The 16127-nt window shown below is 41.3% G+C and overlaps 1 protein-coding gene across 2 annotated transcripts in view; it reads right to left on the bottom strand.

Moving 5' to 3' along the window:
- BMPR1B (bone morphogenetic protein receptor type 1B) overlaps nucleotides 1-16127 on the bottom strand; it is a 666288-nt gene that overhangs the window by 75259 nt on the left and 574902 nt on the right. The gene's annotated exons all lie outside the window — the stretch shown is intronic.

Here is a 16127-nt window from a genome sequence, read left to right as displayed (position 1 = left end):
TCTGGAGCCATATGGTAACCCTACTTAAGTAACAGTAGATACAAAGCTACAAACCTCATGTTTAGAGGGTAACAGGGAACCTAACTATAATATCAAATCCACGGTGTAGCGGTATCTTTGTTACAACAAAGTGATGGAACATAGTCAAGTATCGGTGTAACTAAGTGTTCCGGGGGAGCAAGAATCCGGAACTGGCAGGCAGGGAAGTGTTCTTCTTAATTTAGTAGTGGAAAGGATAGGAGCCATAGTCGGAGATGGGTGCTCCAGCCTTTTTTTTTTTAATTCTGGTTAACACCTTTGACAATGAAGCTAATGAACAAGTTTGAAATTACATAAACCGGGCCTTAGGAATGCCACCTGGCTCTACATTCATTTCATGCAATATACTATATTCCTCAAGATTAAAATCTCTTAAAATATTTACCATAAACCCACTATGGAGCCTCTCGGCTTTTGAAACGTAATATTCACCTAACTGATCAACCGAAGGCACTGTGCTACAACGCACAACTTTTTTCCTTCTTAACATCTTATTAATAAAAAAAATTAGGTTTATTAGTACTTTCCATAATTTTTTTTAGTATACAATGTTTTTTTTTTTGGCTAAATGAATTTCCTGGTTATAAAATCCCTGGTGATATCTATATTTAATCTTCAAATCTGGGGAACCTGTTTTCCTCCAGAGCCTTCCAGCTCTCCTAAGCTGCTTTTTAATTAACCCAAGGCCAGGATGATACCATCCCATTATTCCATGAGCTCTTAAATTTCTTCTATAACAGGAAAATGACATATTAACAGGCATTTAATGACACTTAAGAGGTTCTGCTGCAATGGCTATAACTTTCCTTTTCTCACTCTTAATTTCTCTGTTCTTTTCCCTTAATTCCTTTGATGCTCCCCAACCTTCTTTCCTATAATTCTAGTTCTGTACATGAATGAATGTATACTCTTTCCTGTCAAATTTATTGGAGTTCTTTCTGATTTCTTTAATTTAGTTCTTATTGTACACCGCTTGGATCTACCCATTAGCCTTAGGCGGTGTATCAAGTCTAACTAAGGGAGTCTTTTACTAAAGCTTAGCTTAACTCGAGCTAAGCTTCAGAAAAAGACCCCTTAAGGGCCCTGTTTACTAAGCCGCACAGTAGGCGCACAAACTCTATAGTGTTTGCTAAAGATTAGTGTGCGCTAATGCTAGAGACCACCCATAGGAATATAATGGGAGGTCTCTATCATTAGCATGCGCTAAAAATGTGCACCTACAGCGTGGCCTAGTAAACAGGACCCTAAATAAATAAGATGTCATCCATTTTTGTCTTTAAGTACCAATTCCCAAAGTGACACTTGTTTTTCCACCGACTTATTCTGACGCCCTGTCAAATTTGGTAAGAGAATAAAACAAATGAATGGCCATGTTCTAGATTGTTTGGATTCTTTAGAATTGATCTTGAGCAACCTAAATATGTAACATTGCAATAATCCAGCGATGATAACATGAGTGCCTGGACTATCAGCTTAAATTTATCCTTGTGTATATATTTCTGAATTATTCTAAGCATCCACAACATACAAAAGCATTTATTTCACTAATGTATCTACTTGTAATTCAAAAGTAAGATACTAATCAAAAATTATTCCTAGCATTTTTAAACTAGATTCAATTTTATACACAACATTATTAATATCAATTAACTTGGCTTGATCTAAATACCAACTGGCTCCTATTAATAAAAAATTTGTTTTATCTTTATTTAATTTTTTATTGTTTCAGTTAGAGAAATACAGGCACTGATCTTTACCTTGCCTTAAGTATTGCCACACTGGGACAGACCAAAGGTCCATCAAGCCCAGCATCCTGTTTCCAACAGTGGCCAATCTAGGTCACAAATACCTGGCAAGATCCCAAAAAAGTTAAAAACATTTTATGCTGCTTATCCCAGAAATAAGCAGTGAATTTTCTCCAAGTTAATTTAATAATGGTCTAAGAACTTTTCCTTTAGGAATCCGTCCAGACCTTTTTTAAACCCCGCTAAGCTAACTGCCTTTACCACATTCTCTGGCAATGAAATTCCAGAGTTTAATTACACGTTGAGTGAAGACATATTTTATCCGATTCATATTAAATTTACTACTTTGCAGCTTCATCGCATGATCCCTAGTCCTAGTATTTTTGGAAAGAGTAAACAAACGATTCACATCTACCCGTTCCACTCTCTCATTATTTTATAGACCTCTATCATATCTCCCCTCAGCCATCTTTTCTCCAAGCTGAAGAGCCCTAGCCGCTGCAGCCTTTCCTCATATGGAAGTCGTCCCATCCCCTTTATCACTTTCGTCACCCTTCTCTACCTTTTCTAATTCCACTATATCTTTTTTGAGATGCGGTGACCAGAATTGAAAACAATATACGAGGTGTGGTCGCATTATGGACTGATGTAAAGGCATTATAATGTCCTCACTTTTGTTTTCCTTTCCGAATAACAACTAACATTCTATTTGCTTTCTTAGCCGCCACTGCACACTGAGCACAGGGTATCATCAACGACGACTCCGAGATCCCTTTCTTGGTCGGGGACTCCTAACGTGGAACCTTGCATTATGTGGCTATAGTTCAGGTTCCTCTTTCCCACATGCATCACTTTGCACTTGCTCACATTAAACATCCTCTTCTATTTGGACACCCAGGTCTCCCAGTCTCGTAAGGTCCTCTTGTAATTTTTCACAATCCTCTTGCAATTTAACAACTTTGAATAATTTTGTGTCATCAGCAAATTTAATTACCTCACTAGTTACTCCCATCTCTAGATCATTTGTACATATGTTAAAAAGCAGCAGTCCCAGCACAGACCACTGGGGAACACCCCTATCTACCCTTCTCCATTGAGAATACTGACCATTTAACCCTACTCTGTTTTCTATCCTTTAACCAGTTTTTAATCCACAATAGGCCACTACCTCCTATCCCATGTGTCTCCAATTTCTTTGTCAATACTGGAGAATATAGGTATTAAAATTTAAATGTCTTCAGCATATATGAAGACTATATCCCTCAGCTTCTAACTTTTCGCCCAGCGAAAACATTAGAATATTAAACAAAGGGGGACAGAGGAGAGCCCTGCAGCACCCTGCATGCAGCCAGCCATTTTTCAGAAAATTAACCATTCATCTTAACTCTACAGATGAGCCTAATTTGGTAGATTCATTGGAGATACCAGAAACTTTAAATTATCAACTTAATACATTCTAGTTGTCAATCAACTTTTTAAAACTTTATATTTTATTGAAGATTTACAGCACCTAAACTAGAAAAGTTCAAACAAACAAAACAGGCCTTCGTTCACCATATTTAGGGCCTCTTTTACTAAGGTGCGCTAAAAATCATCTGGCGCTAAATGCTGAGACACCTATTATATTCCTATGGGTGTCACAGTGTTTAGCGCCAGCTGATTTTTAACGTGAGCTAAAAACGCTAGCGCACCTTAGTAAAAGACCCCCTTAGACTTTAATTGCAGGTTTTCAAAATATGGTAGTATGCAATATGGTTTTGCAGAGGTTTTTCAGGGGTAGACAAGAATTGGGTTGTTTGGTAGGAACATTTGGGGTTTTCCAGACACTGCTAGATCCAAGCAATCACAATCATGGCAGTTTTTGCTTCTGAGGCCCAGGGCCCTTGAAATAGGGACTTCAAATTATTTTAAATTTCCTTGTAAAATGTGTTCTATGGTACAACAATGCAAAACACATTTTTGAAGAACCATCACCACTAACTTTGATCCTCATTCTCACTTTTCTTGAAGCGGGTATTAGGGCATCTACCCTAGAACCTACAGTGGATGTCTGAGATTGTATTACAGGTTAGGTAGTGTTCACCTTTTAGTTCTGAATATTCAATATTCTTTATTTTTCCCTGAAAACTTTGCTCTGCCCTAATTGTGGATTTTAAATTTAGAGCACTATAATAATTTCCTTCAATAGGAGTGTGATTTAAAGATATTATTGATGTTTTTCTTGAATATAAGCCATATTGAACCTGAGCTTGTTCGGGATAAGGTGGGATACAAATGTCATGAAGAACTAAATAACGTATTTTCTTTATTTGCTCTTTATTGCTTTACAGGTTCGTGTACTTGGGGTTGTTATTAAAAGTTTCATAAATAAAAAATTTTAAAACCCCAAATTTCATATGTATCTGTGCAATTTTTCTAGTAGCCAATGCTGAATGCTGTTCCTTATAAATTCCCTTACCAGATTTTCTGCTGCATACATATTGATTCTATATATGAAAGCACACAGAGATTCACCCAGCACTTAGAAATTAATGCGCAATTGTGTATCTATTTCCCACTGTTATAAAACAGATCTGATTTTCTGTGCATGTATTGCATGTTGCAAAGGAGGCTAATTATTAACAGTATATTATTCTGATTAAGTTGGTAATGTTCTATCACACCATTTTAATGTTATTGAGGAAGATAAAGAATAGAATTGGCAAATACAAACTATAATCTTACCAATGGAAGGGAAGAAAACAGTTTCAGAATTACAAGAATGTATGGGAAAAGTGAAGGACGTTCTCCTGTGAGGGAGTGTGGAATAAAGATGCAGACAGTGCAACAGGAAGGGAACATAAGCAGACTAAACAAGTCTTTTGGTCATCGTATTCCGTATTTTTATATAGGTTTCTAAGCAAGATTATCAATTTCACTTTCATAGTAATGAATGTGGTATATACTGCAATCCCCATCTTCTTTTCTTTGCCTTTAACACACTGGGCAATGAAAGGACCTAGAGTAAATGCAGCAGGCCCCATCTATCACCGATCATCAATCCTACCCTCATTTCAGCCAACCACAGCGGTTACGGTTGCTATAATTTTTTTCTCTAGTGATGAGTAACTGGGATATGGAAGCCACGTGTTTGTTTTACAAACACAAGAGAAAGCAAGGAGGAATCTTTTAGTCAGGTAAAAATTCTAGAGGTGGCATCTTCCTGCTATCCACTTTGGGGCACTTTTACTAAGCTGTGTAACGTCTACGCGCGCCAAAATGGTGTTACCACCCAAATACCGCATGGCTTTTGTGGTAATTTCATTTTTTGGCGCGTGTCCGATATGTGCGTCCAAAAAATATTTTCGGATGCACGTAACAGACGAGTGCCAAGTGGCATTTGTCATGCATAGGCCATTACCGCCTGGTTACCGCATGATTCTTTATCGCTAGGTCAATGGCTGCCGGTTAAGGTCTCAGACCCAAAATGGACGAGCTGCAATTTTCATTTTGCCGCACGTCCATTTTCGGCAAAACTTTTTAAAAGGCCTATTTTTACAGGTGCACTGAAAAATGGGTCAGCACGTGGCCAAAACCCGCGCCTACACTACCACAAGCCATTTTTCAGCGCGCCTTTGTAAAAGGACCCTTAACTGTACCTATATTGAGCAATACACTATTTTAAACTAGGGTAATTAAAATCCAAATGAAAAGTCATCAGAGTGGTGTCTCTCCTTGCCAGCAGCCCCCAGGAGTGGAGGAGTGGCCTAGTGGTTAGGGTGGTGGACTCTGGTCCTGGGGAACTGAGGAACTGAGTTCGATTCCCACTTCAGGCATAGGCAGCTCCTTGTGACTCTGGGCAAGTCACTTAACCCTCCATTGCCCCATGTAAGCCGCATTGAGCCTGCCATGAGTGGGAAAGCGCGGGGTACAAATGTAACAAAAATAAAAAAAAATACCTTACGCAGGATTCTAAAATGGTAAGGGTATTATAATTTGTACTAGCGCAATCAGAGTGGGAGAATGCACATGTCACTATCCCTTTCTTCCCCTCCTCAATCTCATCCTTCCTTCAGCCATGCTTGTGACCTGTAACAACAGCTTTACAGGCAGGAAGGCAGACTTGCTGGCACCATCATCATAACAGTTCTGTATCGATAAAAACATCTCTCTTGCCATCTGTTTACTGCCTGCGTGTTCATCAGGACTTCCAGTATTTCAGAAAAAAAAAAAAAACACCCTCTCATGTATAAAATATGGGTGCTATAGTTTTATCAGATTTATTTTCTAATTTTCCAATTAAGACAGGCCTCATCACATCTTCACATCATCTTCAGGCTATTCTGTGCTACTTCTACAGCTGAAGCATTGGTTATATCTTGACAGACCGTGTTGCTGTTTTCTGTTACAATACAGAACAGTAACAGGGAAGAGAGGTATGGATTAAAAACTGTTTTAATAACGGTGGCCAAACAGTTCTCTTATAGTAAACAGCACCTAGTTCGGTACAGTTCAGTAAGAGGCAACGGTCGGGGTGCTGATGGTGAGGGGCAGAAGGTTATGTGAAAGGCTATATGCGGAGGTTGTCATGTCACGTCTGTCGCAACCATACATCCTTCATAACTGTTTTCAAAATACTGACGGTTCTAGTAAGTATTTTTAAAGTAAAACAAATTTGTTTGAATACTGTTTTAAATTCCATTTTCTTTGATTCTGTTATAAGAAGGAAAGTTAAATAACCCAAAAATCATTTCTTTATGGGAGCTGCTTGTTTGAAAGCAAGGGTTAATTTGTTATACAATGACCTCTGACCTAGAGCTGAAAGCCCTCTTCTAACCTCCTTTTCTCCTGGGAGGTGACCCTAGTCATAAGCCCCAGCTTTGCACAAAACTTTCACGCTTTCACATTCCAAACAGCACATGATGGTTTGTAAAAAATCTGGTCTCCTCTCAACAATTACCCATTACTTTCAGGACTGTTTGCTTTAACCCTGATCTGATGGTAAAGCAACATAGATCAAAATTCTGAAGAAATGTTAAGCCAAAGAGCAATTGGTTGGCCCAGCTACGATTTGCTCAATTGTTGGCAGATGGCATATGCTCAATTTCCAGCACAGGCTCATCCTCATGTGCCACAAGATCCACTAAAATAAGCTCCAAAATGCGCAGCGACATCAGCCATTTACCAGGATTTGGTGCATGGTACACTGGCACAGTACTGCACAAATCTAACATAGTAAATGACGGCAGATAAAGACCTGTACGGCCCTTTTAGTCTGCCCAACAAGATAAACTCATTTTACATAGTATATGATATGTTATATGTCTACCAGAGTTTGATTTGTCCTTGCCTTTCTCAGAGCACAGACCGTAGAAGTCTGTCCAGTACTGTTCTTGTACTAAGTTCTGAAGCTAACATCGAAGCCCCTTAAAATTTACACTCCAGTCCAGCCCTATCTATTCAGTCACGATCAGGGCGTAGAAAGTAAAGGTTTGCCCACCTCCCGTTTTGTTTACATTTACCGGCGTCGCCACCCAATCTCCGCTAAGATTCCACGGAACCATTCCTTCTAAACAGGATTCCTTTTTGTTTATCCCACAAATGTTTGAATTCCATTACCGTTTTCATCTCCAACACTTCCCGTGGGAGGGCATTCCACATATCCACCACCCTCTCTGTGAAAAATACTTCCTGACATTAGTCCTGAGTCTGCCCCCTTCAACCTAAATTCATGTCATCTAGTTCTACTGCTTTCCCGTCTCCGGAAAAGGTTCGTTTGTGGATTAATACCTTTCAAACATTTGAACGTCTGTATCATATCACCCGTTTCTCCTTTCCTCCAAGGTATACATGTTCAGGTCAGCAAGTCTCTCCTCGTACGGTTTGGAACTCAAATCCCATACCATTTTCGTAGCTTTTCTTTGCACCGCTTCCATTCTTTATACATCCTTAGCAAGATACGGCCTCCAAAACTGAACACAATACTCCAAGTGGGGCCTCACCAACAACTTGTAGAGGGGCATAAACACCTCCTTTCTTCTGCTGGCTATGCCCCTCTCTACGCAGCCTAGCATCCTTCTGGCAACAGCCGTCGCATTGTTTCTTCACCTTCAGATCCTCCGACACCAACACCCCAAGGTCCCTCTCCTGAGTCAAGCTTAAAAATCTCTCCTCTCCTACCTATCATCTCTCTTTTGGGTTTCCGCACCCCAAGTGCATCACTCTACACTTCTTGGCATTAAATTTTAACTTCTTAGTAACATAGAAACCTACAAATATGTAATATTTATAATTCAATCATATTCTTTGGGTATTAAAATGTGATAGGATAGTGCTCAGTGCCAGTCTTTTAAGCTATTCAGCAGCTTACAACAGCGCACTAGTACCCGTCCATCATTGCACTACAGGTACTAGTGCGCTGGTGTAAGCTGCTGAATAGATTAAAGACAGGCGCTGATCAATGAGAACTATCATATCACATTTTAATACACAAAGGAATATGATTGAATTATAAATATGATATATTTGTAGGTTTCTATGTTACTAAGAAGTATCCACAAAAGAGGAGAAACTGAACCATTTTATGTCCCTAGAAGACACTAGAATTAAATTTTAACTGCCAGACCCTCGACCATTCTTCTAACGTTCGGAGATCCCTTCTCATCGTTTCTACTCCCTCCAGGGTATCCACTCTATTGGCTATTTTCGTGTCATCCGCAAAAAGGCACACCTTTCCTTCCAACCCTTCAGCAATATCTCCCACAAATATATTAAACAGAATAGGCCCCAGCACCGACCCCTGAGGAACTCCACTGCTCACCTTCCTTTCCTCCGAGCGGATTCCATTTACCACCACCCTCTGTCAGTCAACCAGTTTCTTATCCAGTTCACCACTTTCGGTCCTAAGTTCAACCCTTTCAGCTTATTCACGAGTCTTCTGTGGAGGACCATATCAAAGGCTTTGCTGAAGTCCAAGTAGATTACATCTAGCGCACGTCCCTCATCCAGTTCTTTAGTCACCCAGTCAAAAAAGTCAATAAGATTCATTTGCCAGGATTTTCCTTTGGTAAAGCCATGTTGCCTCGGGTCCTGTAACCCGTTGGTTTCTAGAAAGTTAACTATCCTTTCTTTCAGCAGTGACTCCATTATTTTTCCTACCACCAATGTGAGACTTACCGGTCTGTAGTTTCCCACTTCTTCCCTGTCTCCACTTTTGTGAAGAGGGACCACATCTGCTCGTCTCCAATCTCGCGGAACCACTCCCGTCTCTAAAGATCTATTAAATAAATCTTTAAGAGGTCCCGCCAGGACCTCTCTGAGCTCCTTCAGTATCCTGGGATGTAGCCCATTCGGCCCCATAGCTTTGTTCACCTTCAGATTCTCCAGCTGTTTATAAATAATTTCTTCCGTAAACGGTGCAGTATCCACTCCATTCCCAGACGTTCCCTCGGCAGCCAACCGCGGTCCTTCGCCAGGATTTTCCTCCATGAACACCGAAGAGAAATAATTGTTTAGCACGTTCACTTTATCTTCATCACTCCACACATAGCCATTCTCATTATCTTTCAGTCTCACAATTCTATTCCTCTCTTCTCTTTTCTCAAATATATCTGAAAAAAGTCGTCACCTCTCTTTACATCTTTAGTCATTTTTTCTTCCGCTCGCGCTTTCGCGAGCCGTATTTCCCTCTTCACTTCCTTCAGTTTAATCCGATAATCTTTTGCGTGATCCTCTAGTTGCGTTCTTTTGTATTTCCTGAACAAAGCCTCTCTTGCTCTTATTTTTTCAGCTACTTGTTTGGAGAACCATGTAGAGGGGCATAATCAAAAGGGATGCCCAAGTTTTGTTGAGGACGTCCTCGCAAAACGATGGAGGGGCGTGGAAACCCATATTATCGAAACAAGATGGACGTACATCTTTCGTTTCGATAATATGGTCAGGGACGCCCAAATCTTGAAATTTAGGTTGTCCCTACAGATGGTCGTCTCTAGACTTGGTCGTTTCTGATTTTCGGCGATAATGGAAACCAAGGACGCCCATCTCTGAAACGACCAAATGCAAGCCCCTTTGGTGGTGGGAGGAGCCAGAATTTGTAGTAAACTGGTCCCCCTCACATGCCAGGACCCCAACCGGGCACCCTAGGGGGCACTGCAGTGGACTTCATAAAATGCTCCCAGGAACATAGCTCCCTTACCTTGTGTGCTGAGCCCCCCAAACCCCCCTAAAACCCACTACCCACAACTGTACACCACTACCATAGCCCTTATGGGTGAAGGGGGGCTTCACTCATAAGGGCTATGGGTGATGTGGGTACAGTGGGTTTTGGAGGGCTCACTGTTTCCTCCACAAATGTAACAGCTAGGGAGGGGGATGGGCATGGGTCCACCTGCCTAAAGTGCACTGCACCCACTAAAAGTGCTCCAGGGACCTGCATACTGCTGTGATGGACCTGAGTATGACATCTGAGGCTGGCAAAAAATATTTTTAAAGATGTTTTGTGAGGGTGGGAGGGGGTTAGTGATCACTGGGGGAGTAAGGGGAGGTCATCCCTGATTCTCTCCGTTGGTCATCTGGTCATTTCGACCACCTTTTTGTGCCTTGGTCATAAGAAAAACACGACCAGGTAAAGTCGTCCAAGTGCTCGTCAGTTACGCCTTTTTTTTCCATTATGGGTCAAGGACTTCCACGTGTTAGGCACGCCCAAGTTCCGCCTTCGCTACCCCTCCAATATGCCCCCTTGAACTTTGGCCTTCCCTGCGACAGAAAGCAACTGGGGACGTCCAAAATCAGCTTTCGATTATACCGATTTGGACGACCCTGGGGCACATCTTCCAATTTGTGTTGAAAGATGGGCATCCTTCTCTTTCGAAAATGAGCCTAATAGGCTTCCTGCTACTCCTATTTGTTTACTTTCTTCACAAAAAGATCAGTTGCCATATTTATAGCAGCCTTTAGCTTGGACCAGGGGCGTATCTGCGTGGGGCCACAGGGGCCTGGGCCCCCGCAGATTTTGCCCCGGACCCCCCTACCACCGTTAACCCTCCCTCGCCTACCGCCGTCACCTACCCCGAGGTCCGCTTCCTCCGGCTTTTTAAAATATTGTTTCAGCTGGCGGGGGTCCAGCCCAGCCGCGATCTTTAACTTTTTCATCCTCGTCGTGCAGCGCGCTGTGAAAGCTGCATGCATCTTTAGTTCCAGTTGGATGGAGTCTGACGTCGCAGCACATTGACATTACAACGTGCTGCGACATCAGACTCCATCCAACTTGAACTAAAGATGCATGCAGCTTTCACAGCGCGCTGCACGACGAGGATGAAAAAGTTAAAAAGATTGCGGCTGGGCTGGCGGGGGGTTGGGGTCCCCCGCCAGCTGAAGCAATATTTTTAAAAGCCGGAGGAAGCGGACCTCGGGGTAGGTGACGGCGGTAGGCGGGGGAGGGAGGGAGGGAGGGAGTGTTAACGGCGGTGGGGGGGGGTTGACGGCGGTAAGGGGGGGACTGACGGCGGTGGGGGGGCTATAATGTGCCCCCTCACTCTAGCCCCTGCCCCCCCTACCGCCGAACCTCAGATACGCCCCTGGCTTGGACCATGGTTTTCCATTTCTCCTACGCCTTCCCACCCCAACAGCTCCTTCTTCAGGTATTTCCCCATTTTATCAAAATCAGTATGTCTGAAAAGCAGTTTTGTGCGTCCGCACTCTGCCTTCACCCTTATATTGAACTATATGGTGTGATGATCACTATTACATAGGTGGTCACCCACCTGGATATCGGAAACACTACCTCCATTAGTGAGCACTAGATCCAGCATTGACCCTTCCTTTGTCGGTTCCATCACCATTTGTCTGAGCAAGGCACTTTGACAGGCATCCACAATCTCCCTACTTCTTTCCGATTCCGCAGATGAGACATTCTAATCCACGTCAGACAAATTGAAATCTCTCAACAGTAGCACCTCCCCTTTCTACCAATCTTTTGAATATCTTCTATCAGATCCTTGTCTAACTTCTCCGTTTGCTCAGGAGGTCTGTAGATAACTCCCGTGCGGATACAGGTTCCACCTTGTTTCCAGGATGATCCATAAAGCTTCTTCTTTTACCCAGGTTCCCCGCATTTCAGCCGCTCTGATATTCTCTCACATACAGAGCCACTCACCCACGTAACTCCTCCATCTAACTGGCAAGAACATAAGCCTTGCCATATTGGTAAAAACTGAAGGTCCATCAAGCCCAGAATCCTGTTTCCAACAGTGGCCAATCCAGTTCACAAGTACCTGGCACGTTCCCAAAACAGTACAATACATTTTATGCTGCTTATCCTAGAAGTAGGCAGCGGATTTTCCCAAGTCCAATTTAATAATGTGCTTATGGACTTTTATTTTAGGAAGATATCCAAACTTTTTAAAAACCCTACTAAGCTAACTGTTTTTACCACATTCTCTGGCAACGAATTCCAGAATTTAATTACACATTGAGTGAAGAAATATTTTCTCCAATTTGCTTTAAATTTACTACTTTGTAGCTTCATTGCGTGCCCCCTAGTCCTAGTATTTTTGGAAACAATAAACAAACAATTCATGTCTACGTGTTCCACTCCACTCATTATTTTATATACTTCTATCATATCTCCCCTCAGCCATATTTTCTCAAGGTAGATTGGAGAGTTACATACCACTGTATAATACTCGCACGCCAGCATCAAATTAGTGACGCAAAAGGTGATACTTCTAGAGGAAAGACCTCCTCTGTGTGCTGAAATATGTCATGTATAAATAGGGCTATAGAACACACTGGAAGTTGTGCATCCCTTGGCTTCCTGAATACTATAGAGACTCTGATCTCTCTCTCTCTCTCCCTCTCCATTTGAGTTCTGATCAGAATGCAATTGCACTGTCATTTTTACCTAAACAACAATCTGGAGTAACAAAGTGGTGTAATGTTACTTTTCTGAAAACTGCTCTGTTATTCTAATGGTCCATGCCAAATAAGTAGGAAAACAAATGAAAAGCAACACGTATATAAGCAAAGAAAGAAAGAAAGAGAGATTACATAAACATGCTGCATATGGAACATTTCTTAATTTGCTGCTATTAAAAAAGCCCAAATCCTCTAGAGGCTGGGACGGCTTGAAGAAAAAATTAAAATCACCACCAAATGTGTTTCTCAAACTTCTTTTTATTGTTTCTAAGCATATCCAACAATTACACAAGAAAGAAAAAGAATAATTAAAGCAAACAATTTAAAAACTGTGTTAAAACTATTTTAACACGTTTGGTGAATACCAGTCAACAATTTTGGCTGTTGGTTGCAGCCTCTTAGAACAGCTGCCAATGAGACATATCAGGAAGATGGCAGTTTTTATATACTTCTAGGTTTCCTTCAATTTCTTCACTCTGCTGTCTATTATTTCCAGCCCAAATGAAGTTGGAAAGAATTACACAAGATGATTTTTAGGTTGGTGTATTTGAATGGTTTAGACTATTGTAACTAGGGTTGTACTGAATTACCACATTCAATTCGATTCAGCCCTGAATACATTATTTGTATTGGGCCAAATAGTGATTTAAATTTAAATAGGAGTAATTTGGGGCTCTACTGTGCTAAATCCTACTGAAATTAACACTCGATCTTTCATTTCAGGTTACCTCTTTTATTATTTGTTATGATAAAGCTCAATGCCCTTTATTCGTATTCAGCTGAATAATATTTTTCATTATTTATATTTCAATAGTAAAATATGCTATTTGGTACAACTCTAATTGTAACTCATTATGGGGCCCTTTTACAAAGGCACTTAGAGGCATATTTTCAAAGCACTTTGGGAGGCTAAGTTCCATAGGTTTCTATGGAACTTTGGGAGGCTAAGTGCTTTGAAAATGAGATTGATAGGCACCTGCACGCGCCCAATGCGCATCAAATTGGAATTACCGCCCAGCTACTGCATGCCCCAGGCATTAAAGAGGCATTTGACGCGCATAGTCCATTACCGCCTGGTTACCACGTGAAACCTTACCGCTAGGTCAATGGCTTGCGATAAGGTCTCAGACCCAAAATGGATGCGCGGCAAATTTTCATTTTGCCACACATCCATTTTTGGCACAAAAAAAAAAGACATTTTTTGTAGGTACACTGAAAAATAATTCTGCGCGCGCCCAAAACACACGTCTACACTACCGCAAGCCATTTTTCAGCGCACCTTAGTAAGAGGACCCCCATAGTAAGGCAGATAAAAACCTGAATAGTCCATCCAGTCTGCCCAACAGTCACATTCATTCTCAATTCTAGATTAAATCAACAATGAACTTCATGTTATATACTTGATCATGGTCTTTCTTTGTTGTTTCAGGGACACAGACTGTAGAAGTCCGCCCGGCTCTGTCCTTATTTTCCAACTGCTGGAGTTGCCAGGCCATCTGAATCCTTCTTGTCATTTGCGGGACACAGACCATAAAAGTCTGCCCGGCACTGTCCTTACGTTCCAAATTACTGGAGTTTCTGACGAAGCTCTCTCCAGCCCATCTTAAACTGGATAGCTATGAGATAATCAGACCGTACAAGCCAGCCCCCAGCACTGGCCTTAGTTGATATAGCCAGAGTTGCCATCTAAGCACCACTTGATATGCAAACAAACCTTTAAGTTTTTTTTTTATATACCATTCATTAGAGATCCTCTGTGTTCATCTCACGCCATGTTCTTAAAATTTACAAGCTTAGCTTGATGTCTACTCCTAATTTAGCTAAGATGTGTCTTGAGGGGACGTGGACGAGAACTCTCTCACTTACAGGACAAGTGGCATGGAATCAGATGCCACTCTTTGAGACAGGCGGAAAACAACAGTAATATTCAAGAAACACTGAAGGGATATCTTTTTTCCAAATTGTTCAGTATCTAATATGATGGTTTTGTGCTGATACTTGAATGTTAGGAATTAAGGAAGGAATGGAGAGCAAACCTGTAAATATGGGATTCAATTATGGAAACAGCACCCAAATTAGGGCACCAAAAATGCATGCTAAGCTCTATTTTATGAACGGCACACTAATTTTGGGTACGAAGATTTACACCAACTGAACCCTGGTGTAAATCCCCATGCTTAAATTAGGCACGGATCCACCAAATCCTACAATTACCCCTGGCCCACCCATGCACCTCCCATGGCCATGTCCCCTTTTCAGATCCATGCGGAAAAATTTACGTGCACATTTTTATAGAATAGCGACTACAAAAATGCTTGTGTGCATATATTCTAATTATTGCTAATTAGTGCCGATAATTGACTGGCTGTCTGTCTGTAAAATAACTCTCTCAAAATTTAATGGGATGAAACTTGTCATGGGCGAAAAAGTAGTGAAAACAAACATTGAGTTAAAAAATGGACCAGATCAGACCAGAGTTCCAGAAAAATAAACCTCCTCCTCTCCCCAACAACAACAATAAAATGGCCCAATCCATTTCTCTGGGAAAAGCAGATCCAGCTTCTGCACAACAGAAATTTACATACATACAGTGAAACACAGCAGGCAGGACATGCTCCTTTCAAACTGCATCTCCCCCTCCACACCCCCCCCCCCCAAAACAAGTTGTTCCCTACTTGGATCCCACTACCACACAAACTGCCCCATCCCACAAAACTACTCCCACCTACCCCACCCCTTAAAAGCTACCTCCACACCACTATCCTCCACCCACCTAACCCCCACCCCCTCTCTTCTATGTGAAAGACACACACAAAGATAGCACAGTTCCATACAAACACGCAGAGGGGTTGGAAAGAATATGTTTTTTTTTCATAGTTGCTTCAAACACATAATCGCTCAAGACAAGATTATCTCTACTTCAGGAAGAAAGTGTACATGTTTATCCACTCTTACCCTAGCTAAGATAATGTTCAAGCACCTTTCTGACCTCATTTGAAACTTTCTTTAACTAGTCCCTTATTTTCTTATTCCTGTTACTCTCTCTTATCTATCTATAAGTTCCATCTTTGCTTACACCCAATTAAAATGTTGTATTGTGTTGACATTGTAATGTTAATGTCGTATACTATGCCACACTTTGCATTGATGTTTGAATATTTTTACTGCTGTAATTGTCTATTGCTTATGTTGGACTTACTCTTGCTGTACCAACCCCTTGAGAGAATTCTTTCAAAAAGGCGGTAAATAAATCCTAATAAATAAACAAACTACTCTTGGACTATCGGAGAACACTTCAAATTGTAACAGCAATTGATTGCACAACATTATGAACTCAACAGTAAGACTGCATGCTTTACATTCACGAATTGTCATCTTTTTTTCAACCAACCGTTTTTCTTGCCAAAAAATCATTTTATCAAGTTGGCACACTCCTTTTTTTTTTTTTTT

This window comes from Microcaecilia unicolor, chromosome 2 (genome assembly GCF_901765095.1).
Source record: "Microcaecilia unicolor chromosome 2, aMicUni1.1, whole genome shotgun sequence".
Lineage (NCBI taxonomy): Eukaryota > Metazoa > Chordata > Amphibia > Gymnophiona > Siphonopidae > Microcaecilia > Microcaecilia unicolor.
This window is presented reverse-complemented; position numbering and strand designations above follow the sequence as displayed.